Consider the following 17,326-nt stretch of genomic DNA (forward strand, 5'->3'; position numbering starts at 1 on the left):
AAAGGAGATGTGATAGACCCCCTTCCCTGCAGAAGAGTGTGTCTATGGGGAATGGAGCTGGCAGGGGGGTGCGGCTGGGGGGTGGTGTAGGGGAGGAGGGGGCTGGGGAGGGCTTCTCAGGGTGGGTGCTCTGGGCCAGGACTGACCAGAAAGCTTCCTCTGTGCATAGATGAGGCGTTCCACGCTGTAAATCAGAGGGGTGGACGAGAGGGATAGGAGACTCTGTGGGGAGCACATCCTTGACCCAAAGGCGTGGGGACAGTTCATGGCCTGAACTCTACCAGTTGAGTTTCCTCCCTCTCTCCCACCCCTCAGTCTTCTCCATTATTTACATTAAAAACATTTTTTTATATTTATTTATTTACTTATTCCCTTTTGTTGCCCTTGTTGTTTTATTGTTGCAGTTATTATTGTTGTTGTTGTTGGATGAGACAGAGAGAAATGGAGAGAGGAGGGGAAGACAGAGAGAGAGGGGAGAGAAAGACAGACACCTGCAGACCTGCTTCACCGCCTGTGAGGCGACTCCCCTGCAAGTGGGGAGCCGGGGCCTTGAACCAGGATCCTTAAGCCGGTCCTTGCGCTTTGCGCCACCTGGGCTTAACTCTCTGTGCTACCGCCCAACTCCCCATTATTTACATTTAAAAAAATTCTTCCTTTCATTGGATAGGACAGAGAGAAATCGAGAGAGGTGAGGGGATAGAGAGACACCTGCAGTTCTGCTTCACCACTTGTGAAGCTTCCCCCCTGCAGGTAGGGACCAGGGGTTTGAACCTGGGTCCTTGTGCATGGAAATGTGTGAACTTAACTGGTTATGTTATCTGACATGCCAACCACCTTAATCAGGCAAACTTGAACCTTGAAAGTCTTGTAAGACTGACGTCTGCCCCTGTTGTCACCTAGCAGGAGAGACGGACTCCCTTTTACTTTTTAGAATTTTATTGAGTGGCTGATGCTTTCCAGTGGTTCTCTCTCTCTCTCTTTCAAGATTGTGGTGTACTGCACCAAAGTAAAGGAGTACTTTCAGGTCCTGGTGTCTGAAGGTGGTGCAGGACAGAGGTGGGGGGGTGTTGAGAGTGTTTTGCAGAAAACTGAGAAATTTTACACATGGACCAACAACTGTATTTATTGCTTATTGTAAACCATTAATTCCTCAATAAAAATTTTAAGAAGTCAAAGTTGAGGACTGGGCACTCAGATGAGTACACACATTACCACGCACTAGGACCTGGCCTCAAGCCTCCACTCCCCACCTGCAGGGGGAAGCTTTGCAAGTGGTGAAGCAGGGCTGCAGGTCTCTCTCTCTCTCCTTGTCCCCTTTCAATTCCTGTCTGTCCCATCTAATAAGAAAAATAGGGGGAAAAAAGAGGGAAAGAAGAAAAAAAGAGGGATTCATAGTGCGGGCACCAAGTGCCAGAAATGACCTTGGTGGCAATAAAAAGTCAAAATCAACATGGGACATTTATCATTGATGGTTTCTGAGCTTGAAGCATCTTCTGGCCAGAGCATCCCTGTGACAGGTGGTTTTCTGACAGTGATGGCACATTGTCACCAGGGGGCAGTAGCTCCCAGCACCCCCTTCTTGGGTGCTGAACTAAAAGATGTGTGTTTGTTCTGGGAGGAAAGCAGGCCCTTGAGTTTTTCCAAACCATTCTTAAAAGTTGAAAACCAAGTATCGAAAGTATCCACATGGGAGGTGGCACTCCCAGGAGAGCACACACCTTGCCGCGCACAAGGATCCAAGTTCCACCAGCCCCTGGGCCCCACCTTCTGGGGGGAGCTTCACAGGTGGTGAAGCAGGTCTGCAGGTGTCTCTCTTTCTTCCTCCCTCTCTATCTCTCTTCCCCTCTTAAATTCTCTCTGTCCTATCAAATAAGATGAATAAGTCAACATCTTTTAAAAAGTTCACTCAGGGGAGTTGGGCGGTAGCGCAGCGGGTTAAGCGCAGGTGGCGCAAAGCACAAGGACCGGCATAAGGATCCCGGTTCGAACCCCGGCTCCCCACCTGCAGGGGAGTCGCTTCACAGGCGGTGAAGCAGGTCTGCAGGTGTCTGTCTTTCTCTCCTCCTCTCTGTCTTCCCTTCCTCTCTCCATTTCTCTCTGTCCTATCCAACAACGACAACAACAATAATAACTATAACAATAAAACAACAAGGGCAACAAAAGGGAATAAATAAATAAAAATTAAATATTAAAAAAAATTTAAAACAAATAAAAAGTTCACTCAGGGGGGTCAGGAGGTAGCGCAGAGGCTTAAGCGCATGTGGTGCAAAGCACAAGGACGGGTATAAGGATCCTGGTTCGAGCCCCCGGCTCCCCACCTGCAGGGGAGTCGCTTCATGGTGAAGCAGGTCTGCAGGTGTCTGTCTTTCTCTCCTCCCTCTCTGTCTTCCCCTCCTCTCTCCATTTCTCTCTGTCCTAGCCAACAACGAAAGACATCAACAACAACAATAATAATCACAACAAGGCTACAACAACAGGGGCAACAAAAAGGGGAAAAAATGGCCTCCAGGAGCAGTGGATTCATGGTGCAGGCACTGAGCCCCAGCAATAACCCTGGAGGCAAAAAAATTTAATAAGTTCACTCAGTGTCCAGGGAAGGAGATCCCCCTGTCTCGAGACAGCTGGATTCCAGTTTCAGTAACTCACGCAGCTCCCTTGGACGTGAGTCTGCACCTGCCTCTGGGACGGGTCGCCACACTCTCCGCAGGTGAAGCAGGAGGGTGGTGAGGGATGTGGCATCACAGCTCTGCTCCCAATTCAGCTTTTCCTGTCAGCCACTCTAAGCTCAGTCTCCACAGTGAGCCAGGCTCTGTCCAGGGCGGCTCTGTGGGCCCCCTGGGGTCACTGCGTGTCCAGTGTCCAGCGACAGACATTGTCGGAGACACAGCCACATTTGGAAATGGGTGGGAAAATCTTCCCTCAGTGTGAGGAAGTCAGAGGCAACAGAAAATAGGGCCTTTGAACTCAAACGCAAAGCCGAGTGTAAACTTGTGAGAATTGCTTCTCCCAGCATGGCCTGTCCCACACAGAAATTGCTCTGACCTCTGGTCATGGATTCCCACTCTGTGGGAGGCAGAAGCTAGTTTAGACCTCAAGGTAACATCAGAGGCAGCTTGGCCCTGCTCAACGGTTGTGGAAAAGCAGTTTTGAACTTGCCACCAAACTGCCTCGGGCCTCAGGTCTCTGTGGCCTTGTGTCACCAGGGGGTGCCATCCCAAAGACTGGAAGGGAGCAAACAGCTTAACTTGGAAGTCCCAAGACTCTTGTTCAAGATAGAACTCAGAGCCCCAGGCAGTCTGAAAATAAATTGCTAACTGCGCTAATAAAAACAGAGGAGTCTGCTGAGCTCACAGGGTTGTTCTCGAGCTAAACTGGGAATGGTGCGATTTGATTTTCTTCTGTTTGATCTCAGCACAGCCTGTGGGCCCTTTGGCTGCTGCAGTATCTGCTCCTCAGATACTTGGACGAACTCAGTGCTCCACAGAGACCCAAAAGAGAGCTGCTTCCTGGAGCCCGACCATCTTTCCATTCAATCTTCTCTGACTCTGGAGGCCTGATACCCACGGCTCTGCCTATTTCTGAGGTAATGGATTGACAAAGAGAGAGTGTATATATATATATTCGCTCTGGTGGCCCAGACATGAACTCTAGGCCTTGCTGATTATACATGTTCTCCATGGGCTGCTAGGTCTTGAACCCAGGGCCTCGTGCGTGACAGACATGCGTTCTTCTACGTGGGCTCTCTTCTGGCCTGGCTCGCCTCTTTTTGTGGCTAGCACACCTCTTGTTCGGGCAGGGCTGGTACAGAACCAGTCTTTTGTCTTCAAGTAAACCCCAGTGTATGGTCTTAATCTTCTAATTCCCTCACACATGAGATAAGTCAAGTCCTCTACAAGCAACTTAAAATGATTCATGTACTTATCAGTGGTACTTCTCACAGGTGGGATTCTACCATTCCAGGACTGATTTTTCATTATTTAAAACAAACCATTAATCCTCTTAATAAAGAAAAAAAATAATTGGATAGGTACAGAGAGAGAGAAAGACTGAGAGGGAGTGGGGGAGATAGGGAGGGAGAGAGACAGAGAGACACCTGCAGCACTGCTTTGCCGCTTAGGAAGCTTTCCCCCCGTAGATGGGGACTGGGGGTTCAAACCCTGGTCCTTGCACTCTGTAGTGTGTGCACTCAGCTGGGTACACCACCACCTACCCCCATATGTTTGCATTCTTTTTGATAGAGACACAGACACACAGATAGAGAGAGGGAGGCAGAAGGAGGTGCCACAGCACTGCTCCACCAGCCCTGACGCTTTCCTGACGCTCTCCATAGGACTCCATGTGGTATAAGGCTTGAACCCGGAGCGTTGCACTCAGTGAGCTGTGCACTCTACTGGCGACCTACCTCCTACCTGTGGTGTGAATGCTGGCAATCCTGTACCCATCCTGAAGGGTCATGGAGATGTCCCCATGAACAGCACCAATGACACTGCAGGCCCATTCCTGGGGAAGGTGACATTCTGTTGAGATCATTAGCTCATGCAGCAGGTGTGCCTATTGGGGTGGGCGGTTATTAGTATTATTATTATATTTACTAGGGCACTGCTCAGCTCTGGCTTGAGGATTGAACCTGGGGACTTGGAGCCTCAGGCATTAGAATGTTTACATAACCATTATGATATATCCCCTACCTGGGAAGTAACTTTTGTATAGTTTCATTTTTCTGCACATTCAAACCCAATTTTTAAAAAAAATAAAAAAAAATTGCCTCCAGGGTTATTGCTGAGGCTTGGTGCCTGTACCACGAATTCACTGTTCCTGGAGACTACTTTTTTCCTTTTGTTGGCCTTGTTGTTTTATCGTTGTGATTATTATTATTATTGTTGTTGTTGTTGATGTTGTTGTTGGATAGGACAGAGAGAAATGGAGAGAGGAGGGGAAGACAGAGAGGGGGAGAGAAAGACAGACACCTGCAGACCTGCTTCACCACCTGTGAAGCGACTCTCCTGCAGGAGGGGAGCTGGGGGCTCAAACTGGGATCCTTACGCCGGTCCTTGCGCTTTGAGCCATGTGAGCTTAACCCGCTGCGCTACCGCCCGACCCCCTCAACCCAGTTTTTCCAACACTACTTGCCCAGTAAGTTCTCCTTTTTACACGAGATGTTTTGGTCTCTCTTGCCAAATAATAGCTGACCCTAGGTGCTGGGGCTGATTTCTGGGCTCTTAATCTGATTCCACTGCTGTCTGTGTCTGTTTTGATTATAATGGCTCTGTGGTATGTTTTGAGGTCAGGAAGCGTAATGCCCCATCTTGCTTTTTCTCTCAGGATTGCTTTGCTTATCCTGGGTACTTTCTGTCTCTAGGTAAATTCTTGTATCTTTTGTTATACTTTTTTTTTTCTTCAATGATTTTAAAAATTTGCTATTAGTAGTGTGTTACAAGATTTTGTTATCTTCTCTTGAAGCCATTTGTTGGGCTCTTGATAGGGATTGTGTTAAACCTGTGTATGGCTTGGTGTCGAATAATCATTTTGATGATGCCCACCTGTGATCACATGGGCCAGCCCTTATCTGCCAAATGAGGTGGGTCCCAGCTGCACCCATTGCTGGGCCTTGAAGCAAACTTCCTACCAGGACACGGCTTCTACTAGACCTCAGGCCTCCAGAGGGGAGGAGGCTGCCCATGGGGCAATGGCCACTCCCCTGGCTCGGGAGGGAAAGCACTCTCTGTCCTCCTGCTCTTCACTGTCGTCATCTCTTACTGCCAGGCAGTGTGGAGCTGGGGTCCTCCCCCTGGGAGAGGGAGGAGGAGTTCAGAGATAATCGCATGCCTTTTCTGGGGAAGGAAGGACGCATCCCCAGCTGTCTGTTGACAGCTGTTTGGGTTCAGCCCTGTGTGTTGCCTTTAGGTCATGATGGGCGGGGTGGGGGTGTAGGGTGGACTGCAAGCCTGTGAGACAACCCCACCATGCCAGGAATGGAAGGCTCCACATACATCTTTGAGTTGCACAGATGAGCACAGTCTGCTTGGGGCTGAGAAGAAGCCAGGTTTTTCTTTCCTTTCTTTTAAAAATTTTAAAAAATTTCTTTATTATTGGATAGAGACAGAGAGAAATTGAGAGGGGAGGGGAGATAGAGAGGGAGAGAGACAGAGAGACACCTGCAGCCCTGCTTCACCATTCGTGAAGTTTTCCCCCTGCAGGTGGCTTGAATGTGGGTCCTTGTGCCCTGTAATGTGTGCCATCACCTGGCCCCAGGTTTTTATTTATTTATTTATTTATTTATTTATTTATTTATTTATTCCCTTTTGTTGCCCTTGTTTTTTTATTTTTGTAGTCATTATTGATGTCGTCGTTGTTGGCTAGGACAGAGAGAAATGGTGAGAGGAAGGGAAGACAGAGGGAGAGAGAAAGACAGACGCCTGCAGACCTGCTTCACCGCCTGTGAAGCGACTCCCCCTGCGAGTGGGGAGCCGGGGGCTCGAACCGGGGTCTTTACTCCGGTCCTTGTGCTTTGCGCCACGTGTGCTCAACCTGCTGCGCTACCATCCGTCCCCCCAGGTTTTCATTTCTTAATGAATTGGGAACCTCAGAGTTCAGGGCCCAAGACAGGGGTTTGGCAGGGCTCTCTTCCTCCCTTCTTGCCTTCTTTTCCCTTTTTTTCTTCCCTTCTTCCTTTCTTCTGTCTCTCCCTTCCTTCTTTCACAGTGCAGTGGTAGAAATTTTGTTGCCATGGGGCTGAGTGGTGGTGCATGTCGTAAAGTGAACATGTTGTCTATCACGCACAAAGACCTGGGTTCAGGCCCCCAGTCCCCACCTGTGGGGCCAGGGTGGGGGAGCTTCACAAATGGTGAAGCAGGGATACAGGTGTCTCTCTCTCTTCTCCTTTCTTATCCATTTCTCTATGTCTATATGCAAAAAATAAAATAAAATAAAAACATGATATTGGTACCAAGGAGAAAAGTCTCATTAACCAAAACTCAGTGCTTGGGGCTGGGCAGTAGCACACTCAGTTAAGCACATACTTTACAGTGTGCAAGGACCTGGGTTCGAGCCCTCCCTCCCCACCTGCAGGGGAGAAGCTTTTCAAGCCATGAGGCAGGTCTGGTCTATAGGGAAGCAGTGTCTCTCTTTGTCTCTACCTCTCTATCTCCCCTCCCTCCCATATCAATTTCTACCTGTCCTAATAAAAAAAAAAAGGGTGAAGAATGAAAAAAAAAAAAAAAGGGAAAAAGGAAAATGGCGCTGGGAGTGCAGGTGCTTCTTCTTCTTCTTCTTCTTCTAGCGTTTGCCCTTCTTCTGTAGCCAGTCAACAGCGTCAGGTTGAGCCTGTTGTAAAGTTTCGAGACCTCCTGAGGCCCAGTGATAACCCCGAGGGCAATAAAAAACAAACAAGCAAACAAAATACAATGTCAAGCCAAGTAAGACCACAGGATGGTGTGGAGGTGGGGGCCCTGTCCAGAGCCTACTTCCCTGTTCCATCTTTCTCCCCCCATCTGGTGGTCCCGGGGCCCAGCCCTGGGATCAAGCTCTTCCGTTAGGTCCGTGGTGACAAGCCTGGTGTCCCACTGCTGTTCAGCCAGGCAGGGCAGGGCTGAGGTTGGTTCAGGTTGGTTTTCCGTATCCGGACGGCATAGTTATCTTTCTCCTAACTATTCCTTCTTTCAAATGAAAAGCTTTCTTTCTTTTTCTTTTCTTTCTTTCTTTTTTGCCTCCAGGGTTATCACTGGGGCATCCACTGCTCCTGGAGTTAATTTTTACCATTTTATTGGATAGGACAAAGAGAATTTGAGAGAGGAGAGGGAGATAGAGAGGGAGGGAGAAAGAGGGACACCTGTAGAACCTGCTTCACTGCTTGTGAAGCGACTCCCCTGCAGGTGGAAAGCTGGGGGGCTCGAACCCAGATCCTTGCTTGGGTTCTTGCACTTAGTACTATATGCGTTTAAACAGGTGCACCACCATACAGCTTCCCTCTTTATTTATTTGGATAGAGACAGCCAGAAATCGAGAGGGGTGTGGGGAGATAGAGAGGGAGAGAGACAGAGAGACACCTGCAGCCCTGCTTCACCACTTGCAAAGCTTTCCCCTGCAGGTGGGGACTGGGGACTTGAACCCAGGTTCTTGTGCACTATAAAATGTGCACTCAACTAGGTGTGCCATCACCTAGCCCCATGTCTTTCTATGTTTATCTCTCTGCCTCTATTTTCTTTCTTAAAAACTTTTATTTTATTAGTGATTTAATAATGATTGACAAGATTGTGGGATAAGAGGGGTACAATTCCACACAGTTCCCACCACCAGAGTTCCGCATCCCATCCCCTCCACTGGAAGCTTTCCTACTCTTCATCCCCCTGGGAGGATGGACCAAAGATCTTGCGGGAGTGCGGAAGGTAGGTGGTCTGGCTTCCGTAATTGCTTCTCTGCTGGATGTGGGAGTTGACATCTACCTTTGCTTTCTTCTCCTCTGGCTTATGCTGGTGTTGTGGACTGACCCTGGGACTTACCAGTGGTACCGGCACAAAAGTCTGCATCACCACAGTGCTATCTCGCCAGGCCTGGCGTTCTCAGTCTCAGATCATGCATCTGAGGAGGCCAGTCTGTTCCTCAATGACTCTTTATTTAGTTCTCACCCTGTAGCACCAAGATCAACTCTTGATCCTCTGTGCTTCTCACATCAAGACAACTATCTGCAGATGAACTTTCCAGAGTAAAACTAGCGAGGTCATGAGAGTGAGTGAATTAGCAGAGTCCTGATGTCTGTATTTTAGTTGAGATGGGTAGACAGATGCCCTCCATAAATACAACTATTCTCTAGAACAAACACAGGAGAGGAAGTGTGGTGCCTGTGAACAGCCCCACCAAGCGTAAAGCTCCAGGGATCCTGCACTGCCACCCAAACCGAGAGCTAAGGGTTACTTTGCAGAAGACACACTAAAGCTTTTAGATTTCGCAAACAAAATGTCACAGGAGAAATTTTCTTTTGTCAACACACTTTACTGGACTTAGTTTGACAAGATCCAGAAGGAGAAATTGTCAAAGTAGCATTTCTAGCCATCCTTGAGGGCTGGTAGGTCTTTGACTTAAAGACATTCTTTATCTTTGCTGAGAGATGCGACTGTAAGTGTGGTGCTTTGGGATCTGAAAATGCTGCAGACCCTCACCCCCCAACAAAATCGTAACATTTGATAAAAAATACTGTGCCGATGACTTCCTCACTCTCTCAAGATTGGTTGAAACTTGTAGCCTCTCTTCCCTTCCTCCCTCCCTTCTTCCCTTCCTCCCTCCCTTCTTCCCTCCCTCCATCTCTTCCTTTCTTCCTTCTGTCCATCTTCCTTTTGTGATGTTGTGACCTTGTATAAGTATGGTACTCTTGTGGGAGGCTGACCCTGGGTCCAGGAGGAGCCCTAAGGGCCAGTCCCTCTGGGGTTTTTGGTATGTTCACAGATAGAGGAAGAAGAGGAGAAGGAAGAAGAAGGAGAATGGAAAGAAAAAAGGAGCAGGAGGAGGAGGAATAGGAGGAGAAGGATGAGTAGAAGAAACTGAAAAGCCTGGGGGGGGGGGCGTGGGGGAAGGCAGGGCAGATAGCACAATGGTGATGCGAGGACATTCTCCTGGCTGGGGCTCTAAAGTCCTGAGGTTTAATCCCCTGCGTTGACATAGCCAGAGCTGAGCAATACTCAGGTAAAAAAAAAGCCTGAAATAGATGACTGGACATTTTGTTTCTTGTCTAATGCTGTGGCACTGTGTGGTCCCACAGAGGGGACCCCTGTGTTTATTTAGCTCAGGAATTGACAGCCAGCACTCAGAACTGTGAGCCGTTCCATTCGGTTTCCTTTTGGCTTCCTTTTTGGTGAATGGTCTCTTCTTCTTCTAGTGTTTGCCCTTCTTCCATAGCCAGTCAACAGCGTCAGGTTGAGCCTGATGTAAAGTTTCGAGACCTCCTTTGAATCTGGAGAGGTGGCAGTCGTTGACTATGTGGGTCATAGTCTGTCTGGAGCTGCAGGGACAGTTCGGGTCGTCTCTGGCTCCCCAGCGATGGAACATAGCGGTGCACCGGCCATGGCCTGTTCGATAGCGATTGAGGAGGGCCCGATCATAACGTGCTAGGTCAAAGCCGGGTTGACGCTCGCAGGGGTCTGTGATGAGGTGTTTGTTCTTGACCTCAGCTGACTGTCAGCTCTGTTTCCAAGAGTCTGGAACAGAGAAGTTCAGTGTAGGCGTAGAGGACCAGATTGGGTGACGAGACGTCAAGCGTTGGACAGGGTGGGCGAAGATATCCGCGTATATTGGCAGGTCCGGTCGAGCGTAGACGTGGGAAATGAACTTAGATGATGCCGCATCCCGACGAATATCTGGCGGGGTGATGTTGCTAAGAACTGGCAGCCATGGAACTGGGGTGGAAGGGATGGTTCCAGAAATGATCCTCATGGAGGAATATAATTTGGAATCGACCAAGTGGACATGGGGGCTACGGAACCATCCTGGGGCACAGTATTCTGCAGTGGAATAGCATAATGCCAGAGAGGATGATCGTAGTGTGGAAGCGCTCGCGCCCCATGAGGAGCTGGCCAGTCTTGCAATGATGTGATTCCTCGCGCCCACCTTTGCTGCAGTTTTTATGAGATGTTCGTGAAATGACAGAGTGCGATCGAGAGTAACGCCAAGATAGACTGGCTGGGCTTCATGCCGGATTCTCGTATCACCAAGCTGCACATTAAGCTCACGCAAGGCCGAGGCATGGTGTAGATGGAAAACAGATGATACCGTTTTTGCAGTGCTTGGGATTAGTCGCCATTTTTTACAGTAATCAGATATCAGAGACATGTCTTTCGTGAGTGTTTCCTCGAGGATGTCGAACTTGGATGCCTGAGTTGCACAGCAGATGTCATCGGCGTAGATGAACTTCCTTGAAGAAGTTTCTGGGAGGTCATTGATGTAAATATTAAATAGCGTAGGAGCCAGAACAGAGCCCTGGGGGAGGCCACTTGAGACAAGTCTCCATCTGCTAGACTTGTCACCCAGATGCACCCGGAATCTTCTGTTTTGGAGAAGAAACGATATAGTGTTGGCCACCCATGGAGGCAGGCATCTTGAGATCTTGACCAGGAGACCACGGTGCCAGACCGTGTCATAGGCTGCTGTGAGATCAACAAAGACAGTACCCGTCTTTAAATTCTTCTGGAATCCATTTTCAATGTAAGTTGAGAGGGCCAGGGCTTGTTCGCAGGTAGATCTTCCTGGGCGGAAACCAGCTTGGGTGGGTGATAGGAATTTCTCTGTAAGAGGAGAAATTCGTGACAGAAGCAGATACACAGAAACACCACAACCAGTACAAAGATTCCCCACACTTCCTCCACCCAGACGCTCCCAAATTTTATTATGTTTGCTTTTGTGCTCTGCCATCCACTCCTGTAGCTCTCTCTAATCTGTCTCTGTCATCTGAGAAGTAGTATAATTCGATAGTTTCCCTAATATTTGGTGATTTATTCTGAGGGAGAGTGGGAAGGGAGGGAGAGAGGAGAGCCAGAGGACTCAGATCTGGCTTCAGGTGGTGTTGGGGATTGAATCTGTGGCTTCAGGTATGTGTGGGCTTTTCTGGGGAGGGAGACCAGAGAGGCTCCTGGGGAGAAATGTTGAAGAGGAGAGAAGGAGAGGTCAGAGGGATCCCAGGGGATAGATGGGGGTCCCTCAGCCACCCCATAGCACCTTCTCCTCCATGGCAGGGCCAGCCGGCCAGCACCGGATCATTACAGAAACCTAACCGCCAAAGAGACCAGTCTGAAAGCACCCTCTTTCTTGAACAGCTGGGAGTCAAAAGAACTCAGAGGTCCTAGTTCTGTAAGGAGGCTACACCCCAACACTGCTGACTGTGAAGGAATAGAGGCACAGGGACCCGAGATAGGACCTTCACCAGTCAGCAAAGACACAGAGGGGCCAGCCAGTCTAGCACTCCAGGCTCCCAGTTCCCAGAAGAACAGGGTAGATAGAAAAAGTTTGTTTTGGCAATATTTTTGTTCAATTCCATGTTATCTGTCAAACTCAGGCAAAAAAAACTATGGAGATTACGAGCTTCTAGGAACACATCTAACATAGACTTCCTCACTTCTCTCCACCCTGAGATCACCATTCTCACCTGCTCTATTCCTACTTTTGGGTTCCTGTTTATTAACCATTTTGTCCTGCTTTACATCTTAACATCTTTCAGCCACTAAGTTGCAGATGCTACTATGATTCCATCCTGACCTCCCTGGGCAGACGACCTCACCCATGTGTCCGGGAGCCTCCCGTCCCCAGAGCCCTGCCCCACTAGGGACAGACAGACACAGGCTGGGGGTGTGGATCCACCTGCCAACACCCATGTCCAGTGGAGAAGCAATTACAGAAGCCAGAACTCCAACCTCCTGTACTCCATAAAGAATTTTGGTCTATAATCCTAATGGGGGAGAAATATTAGGAGATGACCAGAGGGCTCCGAACCTTAATTCCATCAAGACTGAAGAAAGAAGAGAACAAATAGGACATTCAAAAGTAGGAATAGGTGTAGATGTGACTTAGAAAGGAAGAGAAGGCAGGGCCATAGGAAAAAAATGGGAAAATAAATAGAAATAATAATCAGCCCCTATCTGTGACCGTGACCTTGGGGAGAACTGCTGTAGCTTCCAATAAAGGGGGTGGGGACACTGAGCTCTGGTGGTGGGAACACTGTGGAATTATGCACCTTTTATCTTAAAATTTTGCAAATCAATATTAAATCACCAATAAAACTAAACTAATAATAAAAAAGTTTGATTCAACACAGACGCACCTTGAGTCCTGAGTAACATGGCCTGGCTGTTCCCAGGTCGTAGAATTCCTTAGGTGTTTGTTGGAACCTCCTCCCTCAAGCATGCACAGGCTGTAAAATACCCAGATCAGAAATGGACCTTTACATCACTTCTCTCAGAACAATGGGCTGATCATGAGTCTGAGTCCCTCATAGATGAGAATCCTTACCTTGATATTTTGTTTTTGCCTCCAGGGTTATCGCTGAGGCTCAGTGCCAGCACTATGAATCCACTGCTCCTAGAAACCATTTTTTCCCCATTTTATTGGATAGGATAGAGAGAAATTGAGAGAAAAGAGGAAGTAGAGAGGGAGAGAGAAAAATAGACACCTGTAGACCTGCATTGCAGCTTGTGAAGCGTACCCCTTGCAGGTGGGAAGCTGGAGGCTCAAACCCATATCCTCGCTCTGGTTATTGCACTTGGGCTACGTGCACTTAACCAGGTGAGCCACCGCCCGGCCCCCATCACCTTGATTCTTTAACAAACATCACTAAAAGTCTAAGCATGGCAGCTGGTAGAGTGCAGGGCTTGCATGCCTGTCCTTGCGTTTAATGGAGTCGTTCGTGTTCCAGCTCCTCTCTCTATTTTTTTGCTTTCTCTCTTCTCATATAAATAAATAAAATGAATCTTAAAAATCTCAGTGTGTTCTTTTCCTTTTTCAGTTAACAAGATCATGAAAATAAAGCTTAAGAGGAGGGCCGAGCAGTGGCACACGGTAGAGTGTACACGTTACCATGTGCAAGGACCGGGGTTTAAGCCCCTTGTTCCTGTCTATAGGGAGAGAAGCTTCATGAGTGATGGAGCAATGCTGCAGGTCTCTCTCTCTCTCCATACCCTCTCCTTTCAATTTCTCCCAAATTTTTTTATTTTTATTTTTTAAAAAATTTATTTAGTTTATTTATTCCCTTTTGTTGCCCTTGTTATTTTATTGTTGTAGTTATTATTGTTGTTGTTGTTGTTGGATAGGACAGAGAGAAATGGAGAGAGGAGGGGAAGACAGAGAGGGGGAGAGAGAGATAGACACCTGCAGACCTGCTTCACCACCTGTGAAGCGACTCCCCTGCAGGTGGGGAGCCGGGGGGCTCGAACCGGGATCCTTATGCCCGTCCTTGTGCTTTGCACCACCTGCGCTTAACCCGCTGTGCTACAGCCCGACTCCCAATTTCTCCCAATTTTTATATATATAAAAAAGGAAAATAAGGCTGCCCCGAAGTTGTGGATTCATTGTGCAGGCGCTGAGCTCCAGTGATAATCCTCATGGTAATAATAATAATAATAATAATAATAATAATAATAATAATAATGATAAGCAAAGATGGGGCCAGGCGGTGGTTAAGAGCACACATTACATTACAGTGTGCAAGGATCTGGGTTCAAGTCCTTGGTTTCCCACTTCTAGGGGGAGAGGTTTTAAAAATTGTGAAGCAGGTCTGTAGGTGTCCATCTGTCACTCTCTCTCCCTCTTCCCCTCTTCCCTCTAAATTTCTCTCTAATAAGATTAAAAAATAAAGTAAATTAAAAACCAAGTAAGTGTAGTATAAGTGGGGCCATGACAGACACGGTGCTGTGAATGCAGCTCTGCATTGAGTGTGCCATGAACTTCTTTCCACCTGCACAGCGAGCCTGAATGAAGCCTCCATGGGCAAGGTGATCCCTGTGCTTCTAAGTGTGGAGACTCCCCTTTCTTTTTTTTAATTAATTAATTAATTTATTTATTTATTTTCCCTTTTGTTGCCCTTGTTGTTTTTCATTGTTTTTTGTAGTTATCATTGTTGTAGTTGTTGGATAGGACAGAGAGAAATGGAGAGAGGAGGGGAAGACAGAGAGGGGGAGAGAAAGACAGACACCTGCAGACCTGCTTCACCGCCTGGGAAGCGACTCCCCTGCAGGTGAGGAGCCGGGGGCTCGAACCGGGATCCTTACACGGGTCCTTAACCCGCTGCACTACCGCCTGACTCCCGAGACTCCCCTTTCTAAGGGCTCCTCACTCTGCTGTGTGCTTTGGAGGCTCTCCCGGCTCGTGTCAGCCTGATGAATCGCTCACTTAATGTCCTTTCACAGAGTCTCTCTGGGTTTCGTAGATGAGTGAACCTGCTCTTCAAAAAGGAAATGAAGAACCTTTTGTATTCATAAAGAAAAAGAGCTACTTTGGGTTCTGAAGATGGAAAACATGAAACAGTGGGGATGGATTCAAAGGTCACTTGTGGGATGTATGAGTTGACTTGGACATGGTGAACTGAGGTGTCTGAGGAGGGAGAGGGAGGGGCAGTGGGCAGCAGGGGTGACCCCTCTCAACAGTGGGGGGGGGGCGCGGATGGGACCATGCAGAGAAGGAATGGGGTCTGAGTGGGCTTCTGGAGCAGTCTTTGTATTTTCATATCAACCCTTCAGCTTCATCACTCGGGTGAGACCTCTCCTTTCATGGGATTCTCTAATTCCCTTCCAGGAGGCTCACTTCCTAACAAAGTCCCCAAACCTAGATATAGACCAGGTTCCCTGAGATAGAGCCTATGTTCACACGTATCCATAAACCAGGGAAAAATAGATCCCTGAAAGCAGAAGTACACAATAGTCTGCAGTGAGTACCGCCCCCCCCAACTCTTCATCTGCACTATTCCAGCCTTTAGGTCCAGGATTGGTCAACAATTTGTTTGGCTTTGTATGTTGACTCTCTTTTCAGCCACCAGGTTCCAGATGCCAGCATGATGCCAACCAGACTTCTCTGGACAGACGACCCCACCAATGTGTCCTGGAGCTCCGCTTCCCCAGAGCCCCACCCCACTAGAGAAAGAGAGAGGCAGGCTGGGGGTGTGGATCCACCTGTCAACACCCATGTTCAGCAGGGAAGCAATGACAGAAGCCAGACCTTCCACCTTCTGTACCCCACAATGACCTGGGGTTCATATTCCCAGAGGGTTAAAGAATAGGAAAGCTGTCAGGGGAGGAGATGGGATACGGAGATCTGGTGGTGGGAACTGTGTGGAGATGTACCCCTCTTATCCTATGGTTTTGTTAATGTCTCCTTTTTTCAATAAATAAAAAAATATATATAAAAAAAGAAACGTCCTCCAGCGTGGCCTGGGAACAGGCTTGAATGTGGGCTGTGTGCGTGGCAAAGCAGGCACACTATACAGGTGAGCTATTTTGCTGAGTCTGAGAGCTTCCCCAACACTGAAGAAATGGCTGCATTTAGCTCTGGTCACAACACAGCACAGCTACTGGACACTTCTGGACAATGCTGTGAATGATGTCAGATGCTGTCTCCTGCTGAGTGTCAAAACTTGGTTTTTAGTTAGTGGCAGGAGTACTTCAGACCAAGTATTGTGCTGAGAGGAACCAGGCCATATTAGGTGACACTGAGAACTCCCTCAGAAGCATTAAAGAGTTAACAGGGTCTTGAAGAATCCCTAGGTCAAGATTCAGGAGACAAGGGAAGCTGAGATGAGTGAGGCTGGCGTTCAGGATTGCTTCCCACCAAGGGGCGATTATAATCTAAACACATGTCTAGAAGAGTGAACAGCACTTTTCCAGACCCGTGAGACCAGAGGGCTCTAGCGCTGGAACCCAGGGTCCACCCACAGACACAGTTTTTTATGCCTTTGTCTTCGATCCAGCAGAGCTACGGCCGAGGGAAGGAGGGGGAATGGAAGTCCAATTTCTCTTCCATGAGCTGCGGTCCAATTCTGAGTCATCTGGGTAACCGAGAAAAGTTCTGCTGTTGGAAGGAATTTCAGCAAATTTATAGTGCCCCAAGACTTGGCCGAAGCAGATGAAAGTTCAATCTAAAGAAAAGTAACAGTGTCCTAAGCTTGAAAATATTTCTACAAATAACATAAAAAAATACAATGCCAAGTGAATAGTAAAAACAGACATACCACACACACTGCCAGGAACATGCCGGTACACGCAGCCAAGGAAGAGTCTGTGAAAAGAAGCAACAAGCCGCAAATAAGAATGTCAGGTACAGGAATCATCGGTGAGGGCCGCAGAAGAGGTCTGGGTGGTGGCACACTGGATAAAGTGTAGGACTCTCAAATGTGAGGTTGCCAGGTTAATCTCCAGCAAATGCACATGCCAGGGTGATGCTCTGGTCTCCCCCCCCATGAATAACTATATAAATTATTTAAAGAAAAAATAAACTGTGCTGACTGGTTTCAAGGTGAGAAAGGATAAACTTGAAACACCTGCCAGAAGGTTGGACCCCACAGAGAACGGTAGAGTTGCTTAACATGAGGGCACAGGAAACCGCAGCACTGAAAGGTGCAAAGAGTCTTATTTAGCTCAAGGGACTATATTACGCTGACCTATTCAGTGGTATTTAAGAGACAATCAGTAGAGTATAAAATTGGTTAGAGAGCATATACAAAATGCAGCGTGATAAGAGGTAGTAAGGAAATAGGACACACACACACACACACACACACACACACACACACACACAGAGAGAGAGAGAATATAAGTTGGAGGCTCCAGATGTACAATTTTATAGTCAGAAGGAGCAGCGGCTA

General features: G+C 48.0%; 1 long non-coding RNA gene across 1 annotated transcript in view; it reads left to right on the forward strand.

Annotated features, from left to right (window-relative positions):
* Window positions 1-15,876, forward strand: part of LOC132542642 (uncharacterized) — a 35,108-nt gene extending 19,232 nt beyond the window's left edge. The window contains exons 2-4 of the long non-coding RNA XR_009553606.1: window positions 3,413-3,583; window positions 14,900-14,996; window positions 15,499-15,876. This is a non-coding gene — a long non-coding RNA (uncharacterized LOC132542642). The remainder of the gene's footprint in view (window positions 1-3,412; window positions 3,584-14,899; window positions 14,997-15,498) is intronic.
* The last annotated feature ends 1,450 nt before the right edge of the window (window positions 15,877-17,326 follow it).

This window comes from Erinaceus europaeus, chromosome 13 (genome assembly GCF_950295315.1).
Source record: "Erinaceus europaeus chromosome 13, mEriEur2.1, whole genome shotgun sequence".
NCBI classification, from domain to species: Eukaryota; Metazoa; Chordata; class Mammalia; order Eulipotyphla; family Erinaceidae; genus Erinaceus; species Erinaceus europaeus.